At 43.1% G+C, this 15,177-nt stretch overlaps 2 long non-coding RNA genes across 8 annotated transcripts; both read right to left on the bottom strand.

Annotated features, from left to right (window-relative positions):
* Positions 1–1,251: 1,251 nt before the first annotated feature.
* On the bottom strand, positions 1,252–13,456 carry LOC121627576. Of its 4 annotated transcripts, none has more exons than XR_006008071.1 (3): positions 10,990–11,235; positions 9,478–10,766; positions 1,252–1,330 (listed from the first exon to the last, which is right to left on the bottom strand). It is a non-coding gene; the product is annotated as an uncharacterized LOC121627576 (long non-coding RNA). The 4 variants fall into 4 exon arrangements; XR_006008070.1 differs by lacking the exon at positions 1,252–1,330 and adding an exon at positions 13,424–13,456 and having other exon boundaries at positions 10,457–10,766; positions 10,990–11,183; XR_006008069.1 differs by lacking the exon at positions 1,252–1,330 and adding an exon at positions 11,461–11,525 and having other exon boundaries at positions 10,457–10,766; positions 10,990–11,183.
* LOC121627574 lies at positions 2,317–5,242 on the bottom strand. 4 transcript variants are annotated; one of them, XR_006008066.1, is made up of 3 exons: positions 5,210–5,242; positions 2,850–3,043; positions 2,317–2,626 (listed from the first exon to the last, which is right to left on the bottom strand). It is a non-coding gene; the product is annotated as an uncharacterized LOC121627574 (long non-coding RNA). The 4 variants fall into 4 exon arrangements; XR_006008065.1 differs by lacking the exon at positions 5,210–5,242 and adding an exon at positions 3,217–3,349; XR_006008064.1 differs by lacking the exon at positions 5,210–5,242 and adding an exon at positions 3,206–3,302.
* Positions 13,457–15,177: the final 1,721 nt, after the last annotated feature.

Here is a 15,177-nt window from a genome sequence, read left to right as displayed (position 1 = left end):
AGAAAGAATTATTCTGAAAAATAAACAAAATTAAAATTAAACCCAACAACTGGGGGTCGCATCTGGAAGAGAGAAGGACCTTGCTGGAGAAACTCTCCAGCATAGAGGAGGAGAACAAGAAGTTAAAGACCGACCTCCAGAATGCCAACAAGGAGATCCGTCACAGTGAAGAACGGATCGGCTCTGTGCAACTACGTATGCGTGAGCTGCTGCGCAGACATGAGGAAACCGTCAATGCCTGGGACCACGAGCACAAGACGGTAATGGAGGACATGAAAAAGAGAGATGAGCAGATGGCCTCTCTTAATCAGAGCCTCCTCGCTGAGAAAGAGGAATCCGAGAGGATGAGAGCCTCTTTAGATGAGCTTGAAGCCTCCAGTGAAGTGAGGGCCCTGAAAGAGAGTTGACAGGCAGAAATGAGCCAGCTGAAAGAGGTCCTCATGGAGAAAGACGAAGAGATCAGCAGGGCCAACAAGAAAAGACGAGCTCGGACCAAAGCTCACTCCGTCACCATGGCTGAGCTGAATGACGCAGAGGAGGCTCTAAAACAGAGCAAAGCCGCCTGCGAAGGCGACTCCAAGGCTCGGTCATACAACGCGAGGAGTCAAAGAATGAATTATTCTGAAAAATAAACAAAATTAAAATTAAACCCAAAACTGTATTTGACTTTATGGAATTAGGTGGTGGCTAAAGTGTATTGTTTGTGTAGATTGGATTGTTAACAGCCTGAAATAAACTTATTGGACTTGTAACAGAAAAAACCAAAGTGTGTCTTATAATTGAAAACAGGGAGAAAAAGGTGACAGATGTGACTACTTTATATTCCAGCGGTTGTTTTGGTGTGTTGAGAACAGTGGTGATTGACAGCTCGGCTGACCAAATCAGCACGAGTGCAGGTTAATGACAGCATCTGTGTGATTGGACATTTTAGAGGAGAGATCACAGCCTTTAAACTGAAACACATGCACACTGCTTAGGTTCCAGGATTCAGAAAGAGTGGAAGGTGCAAAAAAGTAAACATAATATCATCTCGTCAACAAGCTGAGAAGGTGAAGATGTTAGCAAAGAGTTGCCTTTCAGCCAGAAGTCCAGGAGATTTAAGATGCCAGAGTTGTTGACAAATGACACCGACTTCAACACTACAGAAACAATGCATGTATAATAATAATAATAATAATAATAAACTTTATTTATATAGCACCTTTCATAACAATGTTACAAAAAGCTTTACAAAATCAAACTCAGAATAAAACCAGATAAGGCAGAAATGGATCAAACATTTCCAAAAGCTTCCACAAAAAGGAAAGTTTCAAGATGAGATTTAAAAGACCTTAAATGTAGGCAATACAATTTTTAAACCATTTCAAAGTCTATCAGGGAGCCAGTGGCTGATAGAGGCAAGCAGAGATGTCATGCGATCATGCCTCTTTGTTGCTGTAAAGGATTGAGCAGCGCTGCTTTGCAGCACCTGCAGATGGTGGAGGGAGCCCTGGCTGATCCCCGAGTAAAGTGGGCACCCGAGGTCGCTTTCTTGGGGACTTGAAAAATGTGTCAAATTGACTGAACTTGCTTTATAAAGTTATGAGTTGAAAAAGAAAGAAAAAAAATGGCGGGAGTGAAGATCTGTGAGCTACAGAGAAAAAACAACACCTCTTTAAACTGATGGCAAGGCAACTTGTTATATCCTGGAGACATGCCATGATTTAAGTTGGACTAAAGCAGGCGGTCACCTAACTATCAGCTGAAGACTGAGATCAGCTGATTAAATGAGTCCAGCCTGGTGTGCTCCTCCTTGGTTGGAATGAAAACCTGCATTTGACATAGCTATCATCCATTTTTGCCATTCATAATCCTGTAGAGTGACTGATGACACTTCAGAGTTAATCTACAGCTAATTTTTGTCACCACTCTGTGCACATAATGACAATTATCTATATAGAGTGTAACATCGCTGTATAAACTCTTATTTGAGCTGCTAAAACATTTAAGCTGACAAGCTAATGGTAACACAGCTAGTGCTAGCAGATGTCTAGCTAACAAAGATTTTAGTTTAGCTTTATTTTATATATCTTCCTGTTTTTGGACATCCAGATTACTCAATAAGAAAAAGGAGCTGTGAGGAGATCACCCTGAGTTTTCTGTGTTCACTAGGCAGTGTTTTACTCTGTATGGATTCCACAAACTATATACGGATATTCCTAGTCAAGCCAGAACTTATTTGACAAATATCATAAACTATTCAGTGCAGACAATATTTTTGTCAATATGGAAAAACTTCAGTGAACCTCATTTTTACCACAAAGATCAACATAAGACAAGGATTTGCTTGAAGTTTATTTTTAGATCAAATTATCTGAAACAATATAAAATTTTCAAATATGTAAAATTCTGGACTAAATAATCCACATGTTCCATAAAATATAACTTGGGGAAGGATGTGTTGTAGTGAAGGGTAAAATATGACACCTTGGGGCCACAGCAGCACAGAGACGACCATCAGCCACCAAGCTGCAGCCACAGCCAGGACGAAGACGAGGGAAGACCTGGAGAGGACAGTATGAGAGGTGGCAGGAGCATGATGACGTCCAGCTGAACTGGGCATGGCTGAAGTCACCTGGGGACGGATCTGGTAGAGCAATAGGGAGACAGAGAGGGGAGAGAGGGGGGTCAGGAACAGGTTTTTTATGCACAAGGATCTCATATTCTACAGAAAGTGGTTTGACTGGTATGGATTTATTAGCATGGTCAAGAAATGAGACAAATAGAAAAAATACATCATGTTGAAATGAACCAGTTTCTCCTTGAATTCATTTTGTGAGTGAAACAGAATAAGTTGAATGACAACTAACCCGTGTGATGTGCCCGTCTTTCACTCTGTAAATAGTATACAGATAGTTGGACCTCTCCTGACGTCAGTTGTAGAAGCTCCTCCACTGGTGCTGACACAACGGGACAAGGACAGGTGTGCTTGTGTCACCTGGTCACAGAGGCTTTGGAGAGGCAGCTCTGAATCTGCAGCCAGCCTCTTGGAGGGAATGTGGGCCTGGAGAGAGGGGATGTAGTCATAAACTTTGTTGACTTTGACAGCGTAGACACTTAAGCTCTTTGTATTCTTTTTAAAAGACCACAGTTCACTTCCATTAATCAAATTATACATGACAAGAAATGTATAATTTAAAGATTTAGCCTACAGTGGTTTAGTTACCTCAGACTTACATCACCTTGCTGTTAGCTGGTGGACATGGGCTTAATGTCTGCTTGAGAATGATTAGTTCTGTAAATCAATGCAGTCAGCTAGAATATTCTTTAAAACACTCACTGGTGGAGTGAACGTGAAGCGGTGATGGGGAACATGGCAGTCAGGTGGTGCTTCTTCACACCTGCTGGGTGTTGAGGTCGGTGGGCCATTCTGATGAAACACAACATTATCATCATGTTAGTTAATTTAAACACAAGATACTTGTGCTCAAAAAGAGGATTCATTCTCAGTGAAGAACCTTGGAGCTCTAATCTGCCTCTATACCTGCCAAAGAGCAGTGATTCCTAACACGTCTCTGGGGGTCGTCAGGTGGAAACCTCCCTTCAACAGTGTTTCGCCTACTTAGTCCCACTACACCTCCAGGAGGTTAGGCAGTGAACTCCGGCGTCCCAGAGTCACCCCCCCTAGTGCCAGTTCACACTGCTCCTACACAATCCAAACAGCACCGCCACGTCCAACTGACCCAGAGATGCTCCAGGTAGTGGCCAGTACCGATGCTACCATTTAACTATTGCTAATGCTAACCGCTAAGAAGAACAGAAGAAGACAATACAGTTCCGATGCTACCATTTAGCTAATGTTACGTGCTAACCGCTACCTGCTAAGAGGAACAGAAGAAGACAATAAAGCTAGATTCACCTATACTGTTAATGTTAATTGCTAGCTACCAATACTAACTGCTAAGATACTATCATACTCTCACCGCTTTAGCTATTGTTAGCTGCTACAATGCTACCACAGGCCTAGATGCCACATGTAACTGCCGATTGCCACACTACCATCATCTACACCTGCCTCTCACCAACTGCACCAAAAAAAGCGGGGTGGGAATACAAACCCTGGTTCGGGTAGGGGGTGGAAAATTTAGAGGGTGCTGAAGGTGGAGGCCTAAACCACAGACTAGATTTAACAGCCTCTTCTAACATTTCCTTCAAGAAGCAACAAACCCTACCATTTCCTTCAAAAAGCAAACAAAGCAGGAAAACAAACCCTAACATTTCCTTCAAGAAGCAAACAAAACAGGAAAACAGCCAAAAAGATCAAAAAACAAGCCAACTCTGTATCTTACCACGCAAACTCACCAAACTCACCGCATGAGAACATAATACACACATTTACTACTGTCTACTCTTTCATTTATTGGGACATAACACGACTGTGTCTGCAGTTACTGAAAGCATCAGAAAAAACAAGGCAAAAAGCACAAACTTCAGGGACTAATGAAAATGACAACAGAGCAGCACAGGTGCTGTGCTGTTACCAAGTATTTGCATTGTACATTATCAATGAATACTGCTTGATCGATGCCAGTGGGCTTCGCTTTATGGACGTCATGTAGCATTAATGTTAGCAATAAACGTGCGTATCACGTCTGGACACTGTTTTAATAGTGTTTGACTTATAACACAGTACCTAGGCCACAGGCTGCCGACTAACACAACAGCCTTATTGGCTTATTTTATTCAATAAGTCACCAGGATTGAAACGCGTGTGAGTTTTCCACAGAAATGATGCTGATGTCGCAGCTGGTGCTGACAGTTAGCACTGTCAGTTCGCGTTATGTGATGATGACAAGCTACTAACTTTACCTACATGTTTGGCAGCTAAGCTTGCAATGCGGTGTGTGGACAAACACAAAATGCAATACTCGTTCGGTCATGCCGATAAAAACTTAGATCTAGACATGTTAGTGCATAGCACATAAAAGTTGACGTAGCTAGCAAACAAACAGCTGACCGGCCAACAATAAAAGTAACTCTGTTCCTCCTTCAGCTCCCGATTTTAAAGCAGCCATGGTGCCGCCAGGGACAGATTCAAACTTTCGTTTCAAGTAATGGCACGCAACACAGGCTCACGCCGAATACAAGCGAAGTGGAATATTTCATCATTTCATTAATTACCATTTGCATTCGTACTATACACAGCAACAGCCCGATGTAAATAGCTTACCTTCACTTCAGCTGTAGCCGGAGCGACAGGAAGACGCATGCGCACAGAACTCACACGCGCACGTTTCTTAAGGCGGAGTCAACCTCCACATATGACGTCAATGATCAAAGCACTTTTCTGTCCTTCGATCTTCACCGACTATGAATACAGGTACCCCAGAGCCAATAAGTCAGAAACTCATTTTTTTGGTGTATTAACTTGTTGAATTAAGAGACAGTTTAGCTTTTTTTGAGAACATTTGTGTTCAGTCATTTCATCGTAGATCCTGTTTGACAACATTAACCGCAATGGCAAGAAGAGAGTATACAGGCAGAGTGATAAATTACTCTAACCAGAGACAGCGGCATTCTTTTGCTCATTCTGCACAGGGGTCGCATATGGAAGAGAGAAGGACCTTGCTGGAGAAACTCTCCAGCATAGAGGAGGAGAACAAGAAGTTAAAGACCCACCTCCAGAATGCCAACAAGGAGATCCGTCACAGTGAAGAACGGATCGGCTCTGTGCAACTACGTATGCGTGAGCTGCTGCGCAGACATGAGGAAACCGTCAATGCCTGGGACCACGAGCACAAGACGGTAACGGAGGACCTGAAAAAGAGAGATGAGCAGATGGCCTCTCTTAATCAGAGCCTCCTCGCTGAGAAAGAGGAATCCGAGAGGATGAGAGCCTCTTTAGATGAGCTTGAAGCCTCCAGTGAAGTGAGGGCCCTGAAAGAGAGTTGGCAGGCAGAAATGAGCCAGCTGAAAGAGGTCCTCATGGAGAAAGACGAAGAGATCAGCAGGGCCAACAAGAAAAGACGAGCTCGGACCAAAGCTCACTCCGTCACCAAGGCCGAGGTGAATGACGCAGAGGAGGCTCTAAAACAGAGCAAAGCCGCCTGCGAAGCTCTTGAGGAAGAACTACGAGAGCAGCTGGCAGCAAGAGACCAAAGCCACCAGAAGGAGCTCTCTGACAGAGAGGAGAGCTTCATGAAGGAGCTCTCTGAGAGAGAGGAGAGCTTCAGAAAGGAGCTCTCTGAGACCAAGGAGAGCTTCAAGAAGGAGCTCCAGGACAGAGAGGAGAGCATCAGAAAGGAGCTCTCAGCTGCACAAGACAGGTACGAAGAGGAGCTGTCCGGACTCTCAGAGAGTTGGGCCAGAAGAGTAGAGCAGTGGGAAAGAGAGAAGGAAGAGCTGAGACAGATGCTGCTGCTCAAAGAGCAAACATGGGCGCAAAAAGAGGCAGCAATGAACGATGACATCAAACGCCTCACGCAAGAAAACATCCAGCTCACAATGAAGAAGAAGAAGAAGAGCTTCTGGAGGTCACTTTTTAAAATTTGATGCCCCTCCCCTTCCTAAATTACTTTTAGATTTCTGTTCAATTTGATTTCCAAAAACATTGATCCATCTTCCTGCAGACACAATATAAAATTAGGGAAACTTTTGTGTCACAGCAGCAGAATTACAAGATTAGGTGCAAAAATAAACAAATTTGAAAGACTTTTTGAAAAAAAAAAATTAGGCAAATCGGGCACATTTATAGAAAAATGGAGTATGAAAAACACAGAAATCAAAATAAAATGTAACTCCAAGGCTCGGTCACACAACGTGAGGAGTCAAAGAACGAATTATTCTGAAAAATAAACAAAATTAAAATTAAACCCAACAACTGGGGGTCGCATCTGGAAGAGAGAAGGACCTTGCTGGAGAAACTCTCCAGCATAGAGGAGGAGAACAAGAAGTTAAAGACCCACCTCCAGAATGCCAACAAGGAGATCCGTTACAGTGAAGAACGGATCGGCTCTGTGCAACTACGTATGCGTGAGCTGCTGCGCAGACATGGGAAAACCGACAATGCCTGGGACCACGAGCACAAGACGGTAACGGAGGACCTGAAAAAGAGAGATGAGCAGATGGCCTCTCTTAATCAGAGCCTCCTCGCTGAGAAAGAGGAATCCGAGAGGATGAGAGCCTCTTTAGATGAGCTTGAAGCCTCCAGTGAAGTGAGGGCCCTGAAAGAGAGTTGGCAGGCAGAAATGAGCCAGCTGAAAGAGGTCCTCATGGAGAAAGACGAAGAGATCAGCAGGGCCAACGAGAAAAGACGAGCTCGGACCAAAGCTCACTCCGTCACCATGGCCGAGCTGAATGACGCAGAGGAGGCTCTAAAACAGAGCAAAGCCGCCTGCGAAGGCGACTCCAAGGCTCGGTCATACAACGCGAGGAGTCAAAGAATGAATTATTCTGAAAAATAAACAAAATTAAAATTTAACCCAAAACTGTATTTGACTTTATGGAATTAGGTGGTGGCTAAAGTGTATTGTTTGTGTAGATTGGATTGTTAACAGCCTGAAATAAACTTATTGGACTTGTAACAGAAAAACCAAAGTGTGTCTTATAATTGAAAACAGGGAGAAAAAGGTGACAGATGTGACTACTTTATATTCCAGCGGTTGTTTTGGTGTGTTGAGAACAGTGGTGATTGACAGCTCGGCTGACCAAATCAGCACGAGTGCAGGTTAATGACAGCATCTGTGTGATTGGACATTTTAGAGGAGAGATCACAGCCTTTAAACTGAAACACATGCACACTGCTTACATGGACGGCGCCAGGATTTTTTTTTCTACCGGTGCTAAGGGGGGTCTTGACCAATACGTGAGGGTGCTAAGAAAATAATCGATTTTCATGATTGGTAACTTTATAAAGAGTTCTCTTTTTTCAATAAAAGCAGCTAAATGATACACAGCACACGCATGTTCGAGTTTTTTTTATAATTGAATTTGGCCAAAGAATATTCAATAAATTATCTAAGCCTCATACAAGCGAACACAATAAAGCGATGGCTAAAATGTTTCACGTACAAAAGTGACAGATTCAGCACCGGACAGCGACCATGCGCCTGCCAATAACCAGACAATACCCAAAATGCGACAAATGTATTTATTCCATAGCACTTAATGAAAACTAACAACTATGCATTGGCAATGTTGTCTTTGATCACAACATCATAAGAGATTAAATAACAGTGAAATTAATAAGGCTACAAAATGCCGCCGCAACGAGAACAGCTTCATTTGGATCACAACATAGGCTACGGTCAAAAATGGAATTAATAGCCACAGCGAGAAGAAACAACAAACACCCTGTGCCTGTTAAATGGGCAAGGCAGACACTCAAAGAACGTAAAAGGAACATGCTCATCACAATCTTGGTGATTATATTTTTACCACAAACAAAAATACATGCCACGTCCCGCTGTGCATTCATTACAGTGTAACAGATTAAACCTCACATCATCACATCAAATGTATCGCAACGTCAGGGGAAAACTCACCAGACTCTGGTGATCGTCCTATAAGAGGACGATGCGTCTGTTGCTGTGGTTAAGTGCAAATGAGTCTATAATCTTCTGGACATCCAAGGCCTTGGTTCGTTCTGCGTATATGGACAGGCAGGCCAGGTTGCTGAGTCGAGGGTTTGCCGTCCTGTTTCTCAGGCAGGTTTTTACGCGCGGCATGCAGGAAAAACTGCGCTCACATGAAGCGGAGGTTACAGGCAGTGTAACAGATATGCGCAAAAGTTTATATATGTCCTCAAATGAGTCTTTGAAAGGTTTAAGCATGGACAGAAATTCCAGCGTGCTGTTGACTGCTTCACCTTGTTCCTTTTTTCTCTCCAAGAGACGGCGCATTTGGCTACACTAATCAATGGGAAACAGGCAAGCGGGGATGGATTGGAACTCGTGAACTTTTTAATGTTTATTTTTAAACAAAAAAAAATATTAAAATATACAATGAAATTATTGAAATTGTTTTTTAACTTAATATACATGTATTATAATATGAAATAAAATTCTGGAGGGGCTTAACTGGGGCTAAACAGATTTTTGACGGGGCTATAGCACCCTCTAGCCCCAGTGTGGAGCCGTCCATGACTGCTTAGGTTCCAGAATTCAGAAAGAGTGGAAGGTGCAAAAAAGTAAACATAATATCATCTCGTCAACAAGCTGAGAAGGTGAAGATGTTAGCAAAGAGTTGCCTTTCAGCCAGAAGTCCAGGAGATTTAAGATGCCAGAGTTGTTGGCGTATGACACCGACTTCAACACTACAGAAACAACGCATGTATAATAATAATAATAATAAACTTTATTTATATAGCACCTTTCATAACAATGTTACAAAAAGCTTTACAAAATCAAACTCAGAATAAAACCAGATAAGGCAGAAATGGATCAAACATTTCCAAAAGCTTCCACAAAAAGGAAAGTTTCAAGATGAGATTTAAAAGACCTTAAATGTAGGAAATACAATTTTTTAAACCATTTCAAAGTCTATCAGGGAGCCAGTGGAGGAAAGCAGAGAGGTCATGTGATCATGCCTCTTTGTTGCTGTAAAGGATTGAGCAGCGCTGCTTTGCAGCACCTGCAGATGGTGGAGGGAGCCCTGGCTGATCCCCGAGTAAAGTGGGCACCCGAGGTCACTTTCTTGGGGACTTGAAAAATGTGTCAAATTGACTGAACTTGCTTTATAAAGTAATGAGTTGAAAAAGAAAGAAAAAAATGGCGGGAGTGAAGATCTGTGAGCTACAGAGAAAAAACAACACCTCTTTAAACTGATGGCAAGGCAACTTGTTATATCCTGGAGACATGCCATGATTTAAGTTGGACTAAAGCAGGCGGTCACCTAACTATCAGCTGAAGACTGAGATCAGCTGATTAAATGAGTCCAGCCTGGTGTGCTCCTCCTTGGTTGGAATGAAAACCTGCATTTAACATAGCTATTATCCATTTTTGCCATTCATAATCCTGTAGAGGGACTGATGACACTTCAGAGTTAATCTACAGCTAATTTTTGTCACCACTCAGTGCACATAATGACAATTATCTATATAGAGTGTAACATCGCTGTATAAACTCTTATTTGAGCTGCTAAAACATTTAAGCTGACAAGCTGATGGTAACACAGCTAGCGCCAGCAGATGTCTAGCTAACAAAGATTTTAGTTTCGCTTTATTTTATATATCTTCCTGTTTTTGGACATCCAGATTACTCGATAAGAAAAAGGAGCTGTGAGGAGATCACCCTGAGTTTTCTGTGTTCACTAGGCAGTGTTTTACTCTGTATGGATTCCACAAACTATATACGGATATTCCTAGTCAAGCCAGAACTTATTTGACAAATATCATAAACTATTCAGTGCAGACAATATTTTTGTCAATATGGAAAAACTTCAGTGAACCTCATTTTTACCACAAAGATCAACATAAGACAAGGATTTGCTTGAAGTTTATTTTTAGATCAAATTATCTGAAACAATATAAAATTTTCAAATATGTAAAATTCTGGACTAAATAATCCACATGTTCCATAAAATATAACTTGGGGAAGGATGTGTTGTAGTGAAGGGTAAAATATGACACCTTGGGGCCACAGCAGCACAGAGACGACCATCAGCCACCAAGCTGCAGCCACAGCCAGGACGAAGACGAGGGAAGACCTGGAGAGGACAGTATGAGAGGTGGCAGGAGCATGATGACGTCCAGCTGAACTGGGCATGGCTGAAGTCACCTGGGGACGGATCTGGAAGAGCAATAGGGAGACAGAGAGGGGAGAGAGGGGGGTCAGGAACAGGTTTTTTATGCACAAGGATCTCATATTCTACAGAAAGTGGTTTGACTGTCTCATTTCTTGACCATGCTAATAAATCCATACCAAATAGAAAAAATACATCATGTTGAAATGACTCAGTTTCTCCTTGAATTCATTTTGTGAGTGAAACAGAATAAGTTGAATTACAACTAACCCGTGTGATGTGCCCGTCTTTCACTCTGTAAATAGTATACAGATAGTTAGACCTCTCCTGACGTCAGTTGTAGAAGCTCCTCCACTGGTGCTGACACAACGGGACAAGGACAGGTGTGCTTGTGTCACCTGGTCACAGAGGCTTTGGAGAGGCAGCTCTGAATCTGCAGCCAGCCTCTTGGAGGGAATGTGGGCCTGGAGAGAGGGGATGTAGTCATAAGCTTTGTTGACTTTGACAGCGTAGACACTTCAGCACTTTGTATTCTTTTTGAAAAGACCACAGTTCACTTCTATTCATCAAATTATACATTACAAGAAATGCATAATTTAAAGATTTAGCCTACAGTGGTTTAGTTACCTCAGACTTACATCACCTTGCTGTTAGCTGGTGGACATGGGCTTAATGTCTGCTTGAGAATCATTAGTTCTGTAAATCAATGCAGTCAGCTAGAATATTCTTTAAAACACTCACGGGTCGAGTGAACGTGAAGCGGTGATGGTGAACATGGCAGTCAGGTGGTGCTTCTTCACACCTGCTGGGTGTTGAGGTCGGTGGGCCATTCTGATGAAACACAACATTATCATCATGTTAGTTAATTTAAACACAAGATACTTGTGCTCAAAAAGAGGATTCATTCTCAGTGAAGAACCTTGGAGCTCTAATCTGCCTCTATACCTGCCAAAGAGCAGTGATTCCTAACACGTCTCTGGGGGTCGTCAGGTGGAAACCTCCCTTCAACAGTGTTTCGCCTACTTAGTCCCACTACACCTCCAGGAGGTTAGGCAGTGAACTCCGGCGTCCCAGAGTCACCCCCCCTAGTGCCAGTTCACACTGCTCCTACACAATCCAAACAGCACCGCCACGTCCAACTGACCCAGAGATGCTCCAGGTAGTGGCCAGTACCGATGCTACCATTTAACTATTGCTAATGCTAATGCTAACCGCTAAGAAGAACAGAAGAAGACAGTACAGTTCCGATGCTACCATTTAGCTAATGTTACGTGCTAACCGCTACCTGCTAAGAGGAACAGAAGAAGACAATAAAGCTAGATTCACCTATACTGTTAATGTTAATTGCTAGCTACCAATACTAACTGCTAAGATACTATCATACTCTCACCGCTTTAGCTATTGTTAGCTGCTACAATGCTACCACAGGCCTAGATGCCACATGTAACTGCCGATTGCCACACTACCATCATCTACACCTGCCTCTCACCAACTGCACCAAAAAAAGCGGGGTGGGAATACAAACCCTGGTTCGGGTAGGGGGTGGAAAATAAAGAGGTAGAGTGAAAAGATGAAAGTAGGGATTGGATACAGACCCTTGTTCGGGTAGGGGGTGGAAAATTTAGAGGGTGCTGAAGGTGGAGGCCTAAACCACAGACTAGATTTAACAGCCTCTTCTAACATTTCCTTCAAGAAGCAACAAACCCTACCATTTCCTTCAAAAAGCAAACAAAGCAGGAAAACAAACCCTAACATTTCCTTCAAGAAGCAAACAAAACAGGAAAACAGCCAAAAAGATCAAAAAACAAGCCAACTCTGTATCTTACCACGCAAACTCACCAAACTCACCGCATGAGAACATAATACACACATTTACTACTGTCTACTCTTTCATTTATTGGGAGATAACACTACTGTGTCTGCAGTTACTGAAAGCATCAGAAAAACAAGGCAAAAAGCACAAACTTCAGGGACTAATGAAAATGACAACAGAGCAGCACAGGTGCTGTGCTGTTACCAAGTATTTGCATTGTACATTATCAATGAATACTGCTTGATCGATGCCAGTGGGCTTCGCTTTATGGACGTCATGTAGCATTAATGTTAGCAATAAACGTGCGTATCACGTCTGGACACTGTTTTAATAGTGTTTGACTTATAACACAGTTCCTAGGCCACAGGCTGCCGACTAACACAACAGCCTTATTGGCTTATTTTATTCAATAAGTCACCAGGATTGAAACGCGTGTGAGTTTTCCACAGAAATGATGCTGATGTCGCAGCTGGTGCTGACAGTTAGCACTGTCAGTTCGCGTTATGTGATGATGACAAGCTACTAACTTTACCTACATGTTTGGCAGCTAAGCTTGCAATGCGGTGTGTGGACAAACACAAAATGCAATACTCTTTCGGTCATGCCGATAAAAACTTAGATCTGGACATGTTAGTGCATAGCACATAAAAGTTGACGTAGCTAGCAAACAAACAGCTGACCGGTCAACAATAAAAGTAACTGTTCCTCCTTCAGCTCCCGATTTTAAAGCAGCCATGGTGCCGCCAGGGACAGATTCAAACTTTCGTTTCAAGTAATGGCACGTAACACAGGCTCACGCCGAATACAAGCGAAGTGGAATATTTCATCATTTCATTAATTACCATTTGCATTCGCACTATACACAGCAACAGCCCGATGTAAATAGCTTACCTTCACTTCAGCTGTAGCCGGAGCGACAGGAAGACGCATGCGCACAGAACTCACACGCGCACGTTTCTTAAGGCGGAGTCAAACTCCACATATGACGTCAATGATCAAAGCACTTTTCTGTCCTTCGATCTTCACCGACTATGAATACAGGTACCCCAGAGCCAATAAGTCAGAAACTCATTTTTTGGTGTATTAACTTGTTGAATTAAGAGACAGTTTCGCTTTTTTTGAGAACATTTGTGTTCAGTCATTTCATCGTAGATCCTGTTTGACAACATTAACCGCAATGGCAAGAAGAGAGTATACAGGCAGAGTGATAAATTACTCTAACCAGAGACAGCGGCATTCTTTTGCTCATTCTGCACAGGGGTCGCATATGGAAGAGAGAAGGACCTTGCTGGAGAAACTCTCCAGCATAGAGGAGGAGAACAAAAAGTTAAAGACCCACCTCCAGAATGCCAACAAGGAGATCCGTCACAGTGAAGAACGGATCGGCTCTGTGCAACTACGTATGCGTGAGCTGCTGCGCAGACATGAGGAAACCGTCAATGCCTGGGACCACGAGCACAAGACGGTAACGGAGGACCTGAAAAAGAGAGATGAGCAGATGGCCTCTCTTAATCAGAGCCTCCTCGCTGAGAAAGAGGAATCCGAGAGGATGAGAGCCTCTTTAGATGAGCTTGAAGCCTCCAGTGAAGTGAGGGCCCTGAAAGAGAGTTGGCAGGCAGAAATGAGCCAGCTGAAAGAGGTCCTCATGGAGAAAGACGAAGAGATCAGCAGGGCCAACAAGAAAAGACGAGCTCGGACCAAAGCTCACTCCGTCACCAAGGCCGAGGTGAATGACGCAGAGGAGGCTCTAAAACAGAGCAAAGCCGCCTGCGAAGCTCTTGAGGAAGAACTACGAGAGCAGCTGGCAGCAAGAGACCAAAGCCACCAGAAGGAGCTCTCTGACAGAGAGGAGAGCTTCATGAAGGAGCTCTCTGAGAGAGAGGAGAGCTTCAGAAAGGAGCTCTCTGAGACCAAGGAGAGCTTCAAGAAGGAGCTCCAGGACAGAGAGGAGAGCATCAGAAAGGAGCTCTCAGCTGCACAAGACAGGTACGAAGAGGAGCTGTCCGGACTCTCAGAGAGTTGGGCCAGAAGAGTAGAGCAGTGGGAAAGAGAGAAGGAAGAGCTGAGACAGATTCTGCTGCTCAAAGAGCAAACATGGGCGCAAAAAGAGGCAGCAATGAACGATGACATCAAACGCCTCACGCAAGAAAACATCCAGCTCACAACGAAGAAGAAGAAGAGCTTCTGGAGGTCACTTTTTAAAATTTGATGCCCCTCCCCTTCCTAAATTACTTTTAGATTTCTGTTCAATTTGATTTCCAAAAACATTGATCCATCTTCCTGCAGACACAATATAAAATTAGGGAAACTTTTGTGTCACAGCAGCAGAATTACAAGATTAGGTGCAAAAATAAACAAATTTGAAAGACTTTTTGAAAAAAAAAAATTAGGCAAATCGGGCACATTTATAGAAAAATGGAGTATGAAAAACATAGAAATCAAAATAAAATGTAACTCCAAGGCTCGGTCACACAACGTGAGGAGTCAAAGAACGAATTATTCTGAAAAATAAACAAAATTAAAATTAAACCCAACAACTGGGGGTCGCATCTGGAAGAGAGAAGGACCTTGCTGGAGAAACTCTCCAGCATAGAGGAGGAGAACAAGAAGTTTAAGACCCACCTCCAGAATGCCAACAAGGAGAT

Source organism: Chelmon rostratus, chromosome 24, assembly GCF_017976325.1.
Source record: "Chelmon rostratus isolate fCheRos1 chromosome 24, fCheRos1.pri, whole genome shotgun sequence".
NCBI classification, from domain to species: Eukaryota; Metazoa; Chordata; class Actinopteri; order Chaetodontiformes; family Chaetodontidae; genus Chelmon; species Chelmon rostratus.
Note: the sequence above shows the minus strand (reverse complement) of the source record. Positions and strands in the feature narration are given on the sequence as shown.